Source organism: Arachis hypogaea, chromosome 14, assembly GCF_003086295.3.
Source record: "Arachis hypogaea cultivar Tifrunner chromosome 14, arahy.Tifrunner.gnm2.J5K5, whole genome shotgun sequence".
Taxonomy (NCBI): Eukaryota; Viridiplantae; Streptophyta; class Magnoliopsida; order Fabales; family Fabaceae; genus Arachis; species Arachis hypogaea.
This window is the reverse complement of record NC_092049.1, coordinates 74,156,345-74,171,033: the sequence shown is the minus strand read 5'-3', so window position 1 is coordinate 74,171,033 and position 14,689 is coordinate 74,156,345.

Here is a 14,689-nt window from a genome sequence, read left to right as displayed (position 1 = left end):
GATTTATAAACCTTGTGAATTTGGTGATGCTTTGATTGGTTGTTTTGGTTACTTGTAGGTGAAGAAAAGAAAGAAACAAGGAAAGCGTTGCTCAACCATGCGTGGCCCATGAAAAGCGTGGCATTCACCAAAGGAACAAAGGCCAACCAAATCAATCAAGGCCATAGCGCTCAAAGATTGAGCGCTAGAGAAAGAGGGGCACACTCAAGCATGGCGCTACGTTGGTTTACCCAACTGAGCACTACAAGGAACCAAAGAAAGCAAGGGCACTATGTTAACTTTGTTAACGTTTTCGTGGCCCAACCAAAAGGAAATCAAGGCACGACACAGCCAAGGGGGGCAGCCAAGGTTCGAACCAAGCACACAAGCGAGTGCTACGCTACACAACAAAGCTTGGCACAAGTAAAATGCCAGCCAAGAGGGAGCACCAAGGTTCGAAATGGGGACCAAGAGAAGCGCTACAAGGCTTGGTAGGGAAATTGGCCAAGGTGGCTTCACCAAGGTTCAAAGAGGGAGCCTCATTCCAAGGCAAGAAGTGCTGCGTTGGAATCACTAACTGAGAGCTATTAGTGTGAAGAAATTGGCAAAAGGGGACAGCCAGGGATCGAAAGGGGAAACCAACATACAAGGCATGTAGCGCTAAGTTAAAACTCTTAACTGAGAACTATGTTTGAGGCTTGGCCCAAGGAAAATAGAAGGCATGGTAGCGCTACGTTTCCTTACAAAACTGAGCGCTCTCCTGAAAGGTGTCCATGGTCCAATTTCAATTAAATGCCACCTTGGATCCAATTCTTCACCAATTTAAAAAGCCCATTCCAAAGTCTGAAAATCAACAAATTAGAAAGTGTATAAATAGGAGTTAGTTTGATTTGTGGAGGACCTTTTTTTCATTTTTAATTTTACCTTTTGTTCACTTTTCAATTTTACTTTTAGCTGAATTTGAGTTATTTTTGTATTTGGGAATTTGGATCTAAGTTCTTCTTTCTACATTTTTTTCATTCTACAACTCCTGCTATCTGTTCTTGGAATTTGAATTGAGATTGAAGAGCTTCATTGATTCTAAGTTGAGAATCATCTTTTACCTCTCTTCTCAATTGTTCTAAGAATTGGATTTTAGTTTAGTTTTCTGTTTTTATTTTCTTGCTTCAGCAATTTCTACTTTCTGTTTTGAGTTTTAGATTGAGATTGAAGAAATTCTGTTTCAATTCTTGATCTGAAGTTCATCTTTGTTCTTCTTCTGCATAATTCTGAGAATTAAGGAATTGGATCTGAGTTTTAATTGCGATTTCATTTACATTTCTTTTGCAATTACTTTTCTGCTGGATCAAGAGTTAATTGAGATCTAGATCTGCGTTCTAGTCTCATTGCTCCTCTTAGATCTTCAATTTCTCTTTCAGATTTTATAATTGAGCTAAGTTTTCTTTCTGTTTTATTTCTTCAAGTAATTTTCCCTTTCTGTTTAGATCTTATGCAACTCATTTCATCTTCTACTTCTCTGATTGATAGCATTTTACATTTTTCTGCTAAATTCTACATCCCAGCACCCAAATCCCTTTAAATCTTCAAGCAATTTAAGCTTCTCAGCAATTTAGATTCAGTAATTTAGTTTTCTTGCACTTTAAGCTTCAGCTGTTTACATTTCTTGCAATCTAAGTTTCAGTCATTTATATTACTTGCACTTTAAGTTTCAGCTCTTTTACTTTCTTGCACTTTAAGTTTCATACAATTTACTCTTCTGCACTTTATTTTTCTGTCAATTTTCCCTCTCCCTTTTATTTTCATGAAATTTAGCTTCTGTTGATCACAATTCACTCAAATTATGAACTGTTTGCTTAACTAAATTCATCACCTAACTAAAATTACTCAATCCATCAATTCCTGTGGGATCGACCTCACTCGTGTGAGTAATTACTACTTGATGCGACCCGGTACACTTTCCGGTGAGTTTTTGTGTGGAAATATAATTTCCACCCATCACCAACGTCCGCGATGTTGATCTCAAAATTTTGAAATTGAAAATGCGCAACGACGCGTACGCGTCCATGACGCGTATGCGCAGGCGTAGCTTTTAAGAATCCACGTGCACGCGTGCAGCATGCACACGCGTGGATTGGCCAACGTTGTAGGAAACGTTGCCAGTCTAACGCTGAGGCCAACGCTCTTCTACCTTTGTTTAAAACTGGAAAATGATATTTTTGCATCCACGCGCACGCGTGCAGCATGCACACACGTGGTTGAGAATTTTTACCCCATGGGCGCAAACACGCCAGGCACGCGTACGCGTGCGTAGAAAAAGGTTAGCCCTCCAATGTTGAGTCAAATGCCAATGACAGCAACTTCATCTGGTTTTTAAGATGGCGTTTGAGTAAATGTTGGCCATCAAACGTTGACTCCAACTTGAAGCACCAGAACTTGCAATTCAAACAGATCTCTTCTCAATAGCAAGGGAAACCAATTGGAGCCATTTCAACCCAATTCCATCAAGGCCAAAAGCCCAATTCAGAGATTGAAGATCAATGGAAGAAAGTGTATAAATAGCTTAGAATTTAAGTTAGAGAGAACCTTTTTTTCTCATATTTTCACTTTTCGGTTCATTTTCATTTCAGAATGTATCTTTCAATTAAAATTTCCATTTTGAGAGCTTTGAACAACTAAACCCCTTTTATTGGGTTAGGGAGCTCTGTGTAAACTCAATGGATCAATACTAGTTTTCATTCTTCTTCTTCTTTCTTTTCTCTTGATTTTACTAGAAATCTTTCGTTCTTCATCCAATTGGATAGTTATCTTGGGAAAGAAGCTATTCATAATTGGATCTCCTTGAAACCTTGGAAGAGGAATGAGGAGATCATGCTAGAATTGCTTTCCCACAATGGATTAGATTGGGGCTTCGATGGATATAGTGAGATGTAATCCTACCAATACTTTGATCTATGAATTTGTGTGGTATAATCAGTGACCAAACTTCATCTTTTCCCATGAGCACTTAAATCAAGGAATTGGGCAATTGTTCATGCTTAGAGAGATTAGATTGCTAAGGAATTGGGATCTAATCACTTAAGATTACCATGAAAATCAATGAATGCATTGATTGAGGAATAGATGAAAATGAATTTGATCCGGAGAATTCTCACATCTCCTGACCCCAATGAGCTTCCCCATCTCTGATCTACCCATTCTTTTATATTTTGCTTCCTTAATTTCATGCTTAATCCCAATTCCCATTTAATTTCTTGCAATATATGTTTCTGTCATTTAATTTCATGCAATTTAACTTCTGTCATTTAATTCTTGCAATTTAAGTTTCCCACCAAATTTACATTCTGCAATTCTCAACCAAATCTGATTTCTCTCAACTAGAACAATTCTCCAAATAACATTGACCAACCAACCAATCCCTGTGGGGTTCGACCTCACTCTACAGTGAGTTTTTACTTGACGACAATTTGGTACACTTGCCGGTAGGACATTATTGAGAGATAGTTTCTGGGTGAATTAGGACCATTCCCACAGAACCGAGGGAAGAACTTTGCTCCTAGAGGTCCATCTTTCAAGCAGGGAGGCTCTTTCAGGAGGCCTAGTGATTTACGAGAATTGTCGTGTCGGTATAGAATTTCACAATTGAAATCTCGTTGCAAGTATAGTTCTACACCAACAAACAATCCTCTCAATCAAAAATTTGATTGTCACAATTAACAATCCCCAATGAAAATTAACCAAAGTATTAAGACTCCGGGTCGTCTCACAAGGAATTGCAATGAAGTGTATGATTATTGGCTATGGGGATCAAGGGGGTTTTTGGGATAAGAGACATGGAATGTAAATAGAAATGAAAATAAACTAACAACTAAAAAGTCTTGGCAAGGTTAGGTGGTCAAGGATCTCTATCCTTATCACTAACCACAACATGAGAATTGGCAAGGACCAACCCCACTATGTTAACCCCTAACTAATAGTAGAGGAAAGTCAAGTGAGCTATGTCAATCCAAGTCCATAAGTCCTAGTTCTACACCTAATCAATTGGTGAGATCTAGCGTTAATGGCTCCCAATCATCAATCACTTGGACATTAGTAACTCAAGAGTTCCTAAGTTACCTTCCCAAGCCAAGAGCACAAAAATCTACACTAGAATCCAACCAAGCATTTCATCAAACACTTGAAAGGCATAAAAAGAAATCATGGTAAATATGCAAGAATGATAAAAGCTAACAACTACCTATTGCAAGAAAAGTAAATTCACAACTCAAATCAACAATTAAAAGAACTTCAAATATTAAATTGCATTAAAAGGAGATCCAACTCCAACAAGTATTCATCAACATAAAAGAGAGTAAAAAGGGAAATTAACAAGAGAGCAAGAGAGTTACACTACTAGAGCATGAAAATGTAGAAGAAACAAGATGAAAGCAAGGAATTAAACATGGATCTATGAGAGATTAACCTAAACCAAACCTAATTCTAGAGAGAAGAGGGAGCTTCTCCCTCTAGAAACTAACCTACATGATGTTAATGCTACAAACAATTGCTCCCCCCTTCGCCCAAGCTTGAATTCTGCATGAAATAGCATTAGAAATGAGTTGGGTTGGGCCCAAAGTGCTTCAGAATTCGCTGGGGGCGAATTCACTTTAGTGGGCCACCGCAGAATCGGCGTGCGCGCGCAAAGTGCACGTACGCACCCCTCAGCGTGAAGTAACATATGGTAAATTTTATATCATTATGAAGCCCCGGATGTTAGCTTTCCAACACAACTGGAACCGCCTCATTTGGACCTTTGTAGCTCAAGTTATGGTCGATTGAGTGCGAAAAGGTCGGGCTTGACAGCTTCATGGTTCCTTCATTTCTTCATGCATTCTCCCACTTTGCATGCTTTTCTTCTCACTTCTTCCATCCAATACTTGCCTTATGAACATCAAATCGCTCAACAAACATATCAAGGCATCGAATGGAATTAAAGTGGATTACAATCACCAATTTTAGGGCCTAAAAAGCATGTTTTCACATTTAAGCACAAATCAAGGGAGAATTGCAAAACCATGCTATTTCATTGAATAAATGTGAGAAAAGGTGATAAAATCCCCCAAAATAAGCACAAGATAATTCACGAAATTGGGGTTTATCACCTAGCAACAATAACTCCCAAGGGAAAAGGTTTGGGAAGCAGCCTCAGAATGAGCAAACTTGTGCTATTCTTGTGGTAAGGCGGGGCATAAAGCCGCAAACTGTCCAAAGAAGCAGAAGCAAGGTGCAGGAAAAGCACAGCAGTCTGGTCGGGTGTTCACCACCTCGGCCGTTGGTGTCGAGGGATCTGAGACACTTATCCGAGGTAAATGTGAAATGGCTGGTCAAATTTTAAATGCTTTATTTGATTCGGGAGCCACGCATTCATTCATTGCATTTGAAAAATCTAGTGACTTAGGATTGAAGATTGTAGTCTTAGGTTATGACCTCAAGGTCTATAATGCCACCCATGAAGCCATGATAACTAGGCTAGGATGCCCACAAGTTTCATTTAGGGTCCAGCAACGTGATTTTGTTCATGACTTAATCTATTTGCCAATGACCAGTCTTGATCTTATCTTGGGTTTGGACTGGTTATCTAAGAACCATATTTTGCTCGATTGTTCTGCAAAGTTGGTGTATTTTATGCCGAAAGATACAAAAGGGCTGGTTGTGTTGAATAGTTATTACTTGAACTCTATGATGGTGAATTGCTCTGGGGCCGAATGTCAGGGTATCTTGTTGCTAACTGCGAGTGTTTCGGGTGATGATCAAAGATTGGAAAAAATTCTGGTTGTGTGCGAGTTTCCGGAGGTGTTTTCCAACGATATTGGCAAATTTTCACCTAACCGAGAGGTTGAGTTTGCTATTAAGTTGGTGCCTGTGGCCGGACCAATCTCGAGTGCTCCTTATAACCATTGGAAATGGCTGAGCTAAAGTCTCAGCTAGAGGATCTATTGGGTAAGAACTTTATCCGACCAAGTGTTTCTCCGTAGGGCGTGCCAGTGTTACTGGTAAAGAAGAAAGACAGGAGTATGCGACTCTGTGTGGATTACAGGCAGCTGAACAAGGTCACAATAAAGAATAAGTAACCATTGCCAAGGATTGACGATCTCATGGATCAGTTACAAGGAGCTGGGGTTTTCTCTAAGATCAATTTGCAATCCGGTTATCACCAAATAAGGGTGAGAGGTGAGGACATCCCTAAGACCGCTTTCAGGACTCGTTATGGTCATTACGAGTACACTGTAATGTCTTTTGGGTTGACAAATGCTCCTGCAGTGTTTATGGACTATATGAACAGAGTCTTCTGTCCGTTTCTGGATAAATTCGTGGTTGTCTTCATTGACGACATACTAATTTATTCCAAGACTGAAGCGGAGCATGCGGAACACTTAAAAACTGTGTTACAGATACTAAAGGAAAAGAAACTCTATGTGAAACTTTCTAAATGTAAATTCTGGAAGAGTGAGGTAAAGTTTCTAGGTCACGTGGTGAGTAAACAGGGGATAGCTGTAGATCCTTCTAAGGTGGAAGCAGTGATGGAATGAAGGCAACCAACCTTAGTAACTGAGATAAGGAGTGTTTTGGGCTTAGCTGGCTACTACCGAAGATTCATCAAGCGCTTTTTGCAAATAGCTTTGCCATTGACAAAGTTAACCCACAAGGATGCACTGTTTGTTTGGACTCCTGAGTGTGAGGAAAGTTTTCAAAAGTTGAAGAAAAATTTGACCACCGTGCCTGTGTTGGTGTTACTTGAGCCGAACAAACTATTTGAGGTGTACTGTGATGCCTCAATAAAGGGTCTAGGGTGTGTGCTGATGCAGCATTGTAATGTGATGGCGTATGCCTCACGACAGATGAAACCTCATGACGTTAACTACCCTATGCACGATTTGGAGCTTGCTGGGTTGTGTTTCCGCTAAAGGTCTGGAGGCATTACCTCTATGGGGTTAAGTTCCAAGTCTTCTCTGATCACAAGAGCTTGAAATATCTCTTTGATCAGAAAGAGCTCAATATGCGGCAGAGGAGGTGGATGGAGTTACTGAAGGACTACAACTTTGAGTTGAATTACCATCCGGGGAAAGTTAATGTTGTGGCGAATGCGTTAAGTCGAAAATCGTTATACGCTGCTTGGATGATGCTTCAAGAAGAGAAATTACTCAAGGAATTTGAAAGTCTGAAGATTGGTATTCAAGAAGTTTCTAGAACTCTGTGTTTGAGTCGATTACAGATCTCAAGTGACTTTAAATCCGAACTCCTAAAGGCTGATGAAAACTATGACGTGTTACCGAAGGTGTTGCCAGCTATTGATCAAGGAAAGCTGTGGAGAGTGTCAGAGGATCAAGATGGGCTATGGAGATTCAAGGAGAGGATCATTGTGCTGGATGCTGGCACTTTGCCACAAGATATCTTAAGGGAAGCACACAAAAGCGGATTCTCTATTCACCCGGGGAGTACTAAGATGTACCATAATTTAAAGGCGATATTTTGGTGGCCGAGTATGAAGAATGATGTGGCAGAATATGCTTCAAAGTATTTAGCCTGCCAGAAAGTAAAGATCAAACATCAGAGACCTTTCGGGACGTTGCAACCCTTAGAAGTTCCGCAATGGAAATGGGAGAGCATTGCGATGGACTTTGTGTCTGGAATGCCAAGGACTAGGGCTGGTTTTGATGCTGTCTGGGTGATTGTGGACCGACTGATGAAGTCGGCTCATTTTCTACCCATTCGGATGAATTACACCCTTGAGGAACTAGCATGGTTGTACATAAAGGAGATTGTGAGACTTCATGGTGTGCCTACCACTATAATTTTTGATAGAGATCCTCATTTCACTTCAAGGTTTTGGGGTGCATTTCAGAAAGCTTTCGGAACCCGATTAAGCTTGAGTACGGCTTACATCCTCAAACAGATGGTCAATCCGAGAGGACGATCCAAACACTAGAAGATATGTTGAGGGCTTGTGTTTTGGACCAACCAGCAAGTTGGGATCGATATATGCCGTTAGTAGAGTTTGCATACAATAATAGCTACCATGCGAGCATCGGAATGGCTCCATATGATGCTTTGTACAGGAGGAAATATCAATCTCCGCTATGTTGGTATGAAGCTGGGGAGAAAATCTTGTTGGGGCCAAAGATGATAGTTGAGACCACTGAACAAGTCAAGAAAATCCGAGATAGGATGCTCACTGCGCAGAGTCGTCAAAAAAGTTACGCCGATCAGAGGCGGAAGCCCTTGGAATTTGAGGAATGAGACCATGTTTTCCTTAAAGTTACTCCAACCACAGGAATAGGTAGGGAAATTAAAGCAAATAAGTTGAATCCTCGGTACATCGGTCCATTTCAAATCCTGGAGAGGGTTGGACCGGTGGCGTATCGAATGGCTCTACCATCCCACCTTTCGAACCTGCACGACGTATTTCACGTGTCGTAGCTTCGGAAGTATACTCCTGATGCTAGCCATGTGTTAGAACCTGAATCGGTTCAGTTGAAAGAAGATTTGACACTTCCGGTGACTCCGATCAGAATTGACGATACGAGTATCAAACGGTTGTGTTGGAAAGAGGTTTCGTTAGTCAAAGTGGCATGGAGTCGAGCTGGTGTTGAGGAGCACACTTGGGAGCTTGAGTCGGAGATGCGAACTGATTACTCGCATTTATTCTTAGGTAATTGAATTTGAATTTTGTGGGCAAAATTCCCAATTAGGTGGGTGATAAACCACTATTTTATGGTTTATCTTGTGCTCAATTGAGTAGATTTTATCAACTCTTTACCCACTTATTCATAATATTTGCATGGTTTTATATTTCCTTCCTGATTTTGTGCTATGATTGAAAACATGCTTCTTTGATCTTATATTTGCTTATTATTAATCCTCTCTTATTACCATTAGATGCCTTGATATGTGTGTTAAGTAATTTCAGATATTATAGGGCAGGAATGGTTCAGAGGATGGAAAAGTGGAAGGAATACAAGAAGTTGGAGAAATTGCTAAGCTGTCCAGCCTGACATCTTCGCATTCAAACAGCTATAACTTTAGCTACAGAGGTCCAAACGACGCGGTTTTAGTTGCGTTGGAAAGATAACGTCCGGGGCTTCGATTTGATATATAATATGCTATAGTTGCCCTAACGCTAGGTGACGCGACCGCGTGCCCCACGCGTCCGCGTCGTTTTTAAAAGATGGCCATTCACGCGATCGCAAGCCCCACGCGATCGCGTCACCCAGATTTTTGGCAAAAGAGTTTCGAACAGAGAGTTGCGCAACCGCGAGGCTGCACTCGCGCCAATCGCACAAAACAGGCCACGCGATCGCGTGACCCACGTGTCCGCGTCACCTGACCTTATCACGCACCACGCGATCGCGTCACTCACGCGTCCGCGTCACAAGCGGCGCACAGAATATCCAGATCAGCCAATTTTCTTATCTTTTCTTCTCTAATCCTTATTTTTCTTATCTTTTCTTATTTCTTTCTTCTTCCTTTCTTATTTTCTTTCACTTCCATTCTATTTTATTTAATTTATTTGAATACTTTCATTCATTGCATTATTTTCATTGGTGTTAGAAATTTATTTGGGTCATTATTTTCTATATTTTTATGGATTATTAAGGAATTGTTTGGCAATTATATACCAATTTTTAAGGGTTGCTTGCATGTTCAATTTATTATTTTCAATAGCTTATTTACCATGCATGCTATGTGTTTGTGAAAACGCCCGTATGGCATTCTGCACTATTTTTAGATTTCTTTTATTCTACTACACTAAATGCTTACTTTTCACAAATTCCCTTTACTATTTTATTAATTGAATTTAATTGTCAATACAAACGTGATGGTTCGTTACGAGTGATAACATATTTCAATTGGACATTGAATGTTTGATCTATGCTACTCATGCCTTTGCCTACATGCCAATAAACCCCTTGCATTTACTTGTCCCTATATGCACTTGCTATATTTCCATTGATGAACTTTTCACATGTTGTCCGGACCATGTGTTAACATCATTCTTCTTTATTGTGCATCGATTATCACTTACACCACCCTCTTCCTTGATCTATCCCTTTAAATTTACTTTACTTTCTCTTCCCTTTTTCAGGATGGCCACCAAGAAAGGAAAGGAGAAAGCTACTCCCAAACTACCGGCAAGGAAAGGAACAAAAAGAGCCCCAGCTGAGGAACCACAACCCCCATCCACTTGCACATCTTAGCATGCACCGAGGACGGTGCAATCTTTAAGTGTGGGGAGGTCGATACCGATCTCCGTGGGTTAGTACCTTCCTATCTCAACACCAATGATTTATTTTCCTTATTAGTTGTTGCATTTGCATGTTTGTTTGATTTTTTGCATATTTTACCACTTGGTTGAAGTAATATTTTCTTTTTCAAGAAACCTTTTTAAGAGTATTTCACTAATAAAATTTTTTGTTACACTTGTTTGAAGAAATATTATATTGGAACATGGTCTAGAGCTCGAACACACGAAACCCGTGAGATTTTTGAGCCTATTTGAATTGGTTGCATTTTACCAACCATTATTTTATTTTTGGTGTGTGTTTTTCTCTCTAAAATTGTGATCTTTGTCTTGCTTAATTCTATATTTCCATGGTTTGATGTATGCATACACTTACATGATTGAGGCCTTTGTTTCACTTAGCTTACATACCCATATGGCCTTACCTTTCATTATCCCTTGCAAACCAATGTTGAGCCTATTACACCCCTTTGTTCTTTACTTTAGCACATCATTAACTCTAAGCGGAAAACAATAATGTCCTTAATTTGAATCCTTGGTTAGCTTAGACTAGTGAGAGTGCTCATGAATTAAGTATGGGGAAAATTGAATTTGGAAACATCTGGTTTGAGAATTGAGTATGTTATAATTTTCTAAAAATGTGAAGAATGTTGAGAATATGTTCATGCATTCAATAATTTAATCATATGCATTGAAAAAAAAATAAAAAAAAGAAAGAGAAAAAGAAAAGAAAGAGCAAATAAGTAAAAGGGGACAAAATGCCCCAAAAGTTAAGTGTTGAAAGCAATGCATATGAACTGTACTTGAAATTTGAATGCATGAATATGTAGAAAAATATGGTTAATGGACAGTTAGGTTTTGTATTATGATTACATGGATTGTCTAAAGTTAGGTGGAAAGTTTAAGTTAATTAAGGATTCAGATTTTAGTCCACTTGGCCAAATACAATCCTACCTTGACCCTAACTCCATTACAACCCTTAAAAGACCTCTTGATATATGTATCTGTGCATTAAATTTATGTTGATTGTTAGATGAAGAGCAAGCCTTAGAAAGCAAGGTTAGTAGAGAATTGAGAGAATCGAACCTTAAACACTTGAGTGATTAGAGTGTATACACTACCAGTGAGGGTTCGATGCTCAATCCCTTGTTCCCTGCTTTCATGAGCTATTTTCTTCTTGCAAGTCTATTTGTACTTCATTTTCATGATTTGAATTAGTGAAATCCAGTTCATATTTCCTCTTGAAAGATTTGTTTACTTTTAACTAAGTAGGTAGAAGCATTTCACATTTAGTTGCATTTATAGGTTGCATACTCTCTATCATTCCTCTTCATTCCTTTATAGCTTCTCTTGAGCTTAGCATGAGGACATGCTAATGTTTAAGTGTGGGGAGGTTGATAAACCACTATTTTATGGTTTATCTTGTGCTCAATTGAGTAGATTTTATCAACTCTTTACCCACTTATTCATAATATTTGCAAGGTTTTATATTTCCTTCCTGATTTTGTGCTATGACTGAAAACATGCTTCTTTGATCTTATATTTGCTTATTATTAATTCTCTCTTATTACCATTAGATGCCTTGATATGTGTGTTAAGTGATTTCAAATATTATAGGGTAGGAATGGCTCAGAGGATGGAAAAGAAGCATGCAAAAGTGGAAGGAATACAAGAAGTTGGAGAAATTGCTAAGTTGTCCAACCTGACCTCTTCGTACTCAAACGACTATAACTTTAGCTACAGAGGTCCAAACGATGGGTTCTAGTTGCGTTGGAAAGATAACGTCCGGGGCTTCAATTTAATATATTATATGCTATAGTTTCCCTGAGGTTAGGCGACGCGACTGCGTGCTCTATGCGGCCGCATCACAGTGACGGAAATCAGCGTGTTTGAATTCTTCTCCAGCAATTTCTGGCCTGTTTTCGACCCAGTTTGCGTCCCAGAAAACACAGATTAGACGCTATAAAGTGGGGGAATCCATTCATTCATGGAAGGCTTTCATATTCACAATTTTAGGAGTAGATGTAGTTTTTTAGAGAGAGAGGTTCTCTCCTCTCTCTTAGGATTAGGAATTAGGACTTCTCTTAGTTTTTAGAATGACTCTCAATCCCAGGTTCAATGTTCTTTTATTTCTTTTCTCACTTTTGTTTATGACTCTTTATGATTGATTTTCTATTTTAATATATTTTGAGGTAATTTAGACTTATGATTGCTCTCTTTAATTTATGTTACTATTGCTTCCCATCTGAAGGCATTTTTATTTCGGTAGATTTACTTTTTCCCTTTTGGTCTTGGTTAAGAAAACAGTAACTCAGGAGTTATCTTATCTCAACATAATTGATAACTGTTATCTTTGCTAATTGAACTGAACTTCAATAATCCCAACCTTTTCTTAGGAAATAAATAGGATTCGAAGATCAAACTAATTAGTCCCTTGACTTTCCTTTGCTTTAGTAAAGGTCAACTAAGTGGAATTAAGATTCAACTTTCATTGTTATTGATAAGGATAACTAAGTCTGGACTTCCAATTTCTTATACCTTGCCAAGAGATTTTATTATTATTATTTTATTTTACTTGTCATATAACATATTCCCTCCTTACTTCCAAAACCCCCAATTTACAATCTTCATAACCAATAATAAGAACATACTTCCCTGCAATTCCTTGAGAAGACGACCCGAGGTTTGAATACTCGGTTATCAATTTCAAAGGGGTTTGTTACCTGTGACAACCAAAACATTTGTACGAAGGGATTTCTGTCGGTTTAGAGACTATATCTACAACGCGAATGTTTTTATGAAATTCTTTACTGGCAAAAATCCTAACGTCAGTGGGTAGAATGTAAAACCTAGTTAAATATTGACTAATTAGACCATAAATGAGAATTTATTTTAGAAAGCAAAAAATGTGATTTTTACGGCTTAATATGATAGATGAGATTGAGACAAGAATTTCAATACCAATTTTGTAGGAATCAGCCCAAGATTGGACCGAACGGGACAAACCGGGCCAGCCGGACCCATATTGGGCCCTTGGCCCAACCAAACTAAACCTAAAACCCTGATAAACCCCATTTGTAGGGTTTATCTTGTGCTTGATTTAGGGGATTTTATACCTTTTTACCCACATTTATCCATTGAAATAGCATGGTTTTATAACTTCTCCTTTAATTGTGCTTAAGAGTGAAAACATGCTTTTTAGGACTTAAAATAGCTAAATCTAATTCTCCTTGATTCCATTAGATGCCTTGATATGTTTGCTAAGTGATTTAGATTTAGGAGGCGAGGATTGGACAAAGGGAATGTAGGAAAAGCATGTAGATATGGAGAACTCATGGAGAAATAAAGGAAACGCAAAAGCTGTCAACCCGACCTCTTTGCACTTAATCGGCCATAACATGAGCTACAGAGGTCCAAATGATGCGGTTCTAGTTGGGTTGGAAAGCTAACATCCGGGGCTTTGAAACGATATAAGATTTGCTATGGTTGAACCACGCATGGTGACGCGTACGCGCATAGTACGCGCACGCGCCGTTGCTGCCACCTGGTTCACTTAAAGCAAAATGTGGCCAGCGAATTCTAAAGCCTTGTGGGCCCAATCTAACTCATTTCTGATGCTATTTAAGCCAAGGATTGAAGGGGGAATGAGGATACTTTTCATACTTTAGAAGTTAGTTACCATTAGTTTAGTTTGAGCTTAGTTTAGTAGTGAGAGTTAGTTTCTAGAGAGAGAAGCTCTCACTTCTCTCTAGAATTAGGATTAAGATTAGGTTTAGTTCTTAGATTTAAGTTTTAATCTTTGCTTTCTTCCACTTCTATCTCTCAATTCTTTGTTGCTACATTCAATCTTCTTCTATTCTTTTGTTGTAATTTCCTTTATGTTGTTCTTATATTTTGTTGTAGATCTAGTATTGTTCCTTCTACATTCTTCCAATTCAATAAGAGGTAATTCATAATAATTGTTCTTCTTTGCTTTTCTATTGTTGATCTCTTGCCTTTGTAGTTGTAGATTCCTTTAATTCTTGCAATTAATAATGTTTACTTCTATTGCACTTTATGTGTTTGTTGAAATGCCTCTTCTAGATATAGTGTAGATTTTGTTCCTCTTGGCCTAGGTAGAGTAATTAGTGACACTTGAGTTATCTAATTCCTTTGTTGATTGATAATTGGAGAGATTACTAATTGGTTTGGGGTGCACTAAAGCTAGTCTTTCCTTGGGAGTTGGCTAGGACTTGTGGCTCAAGTCAATTCATCCACTTGACTTTCTTTTATTTAGTAAGGGTTAACTAAGTGGCAGCAATGAACAATTCTCATCACAATTGAGAAGGATAACTAGGATAGGACTTCTAGTTCTCACATCTTGCCAAGAGCCTTGTTAGTTGTTAGTTTATTTTCATTACCATTTACTCTTCATGCCTCTTATCCAAAACCCCA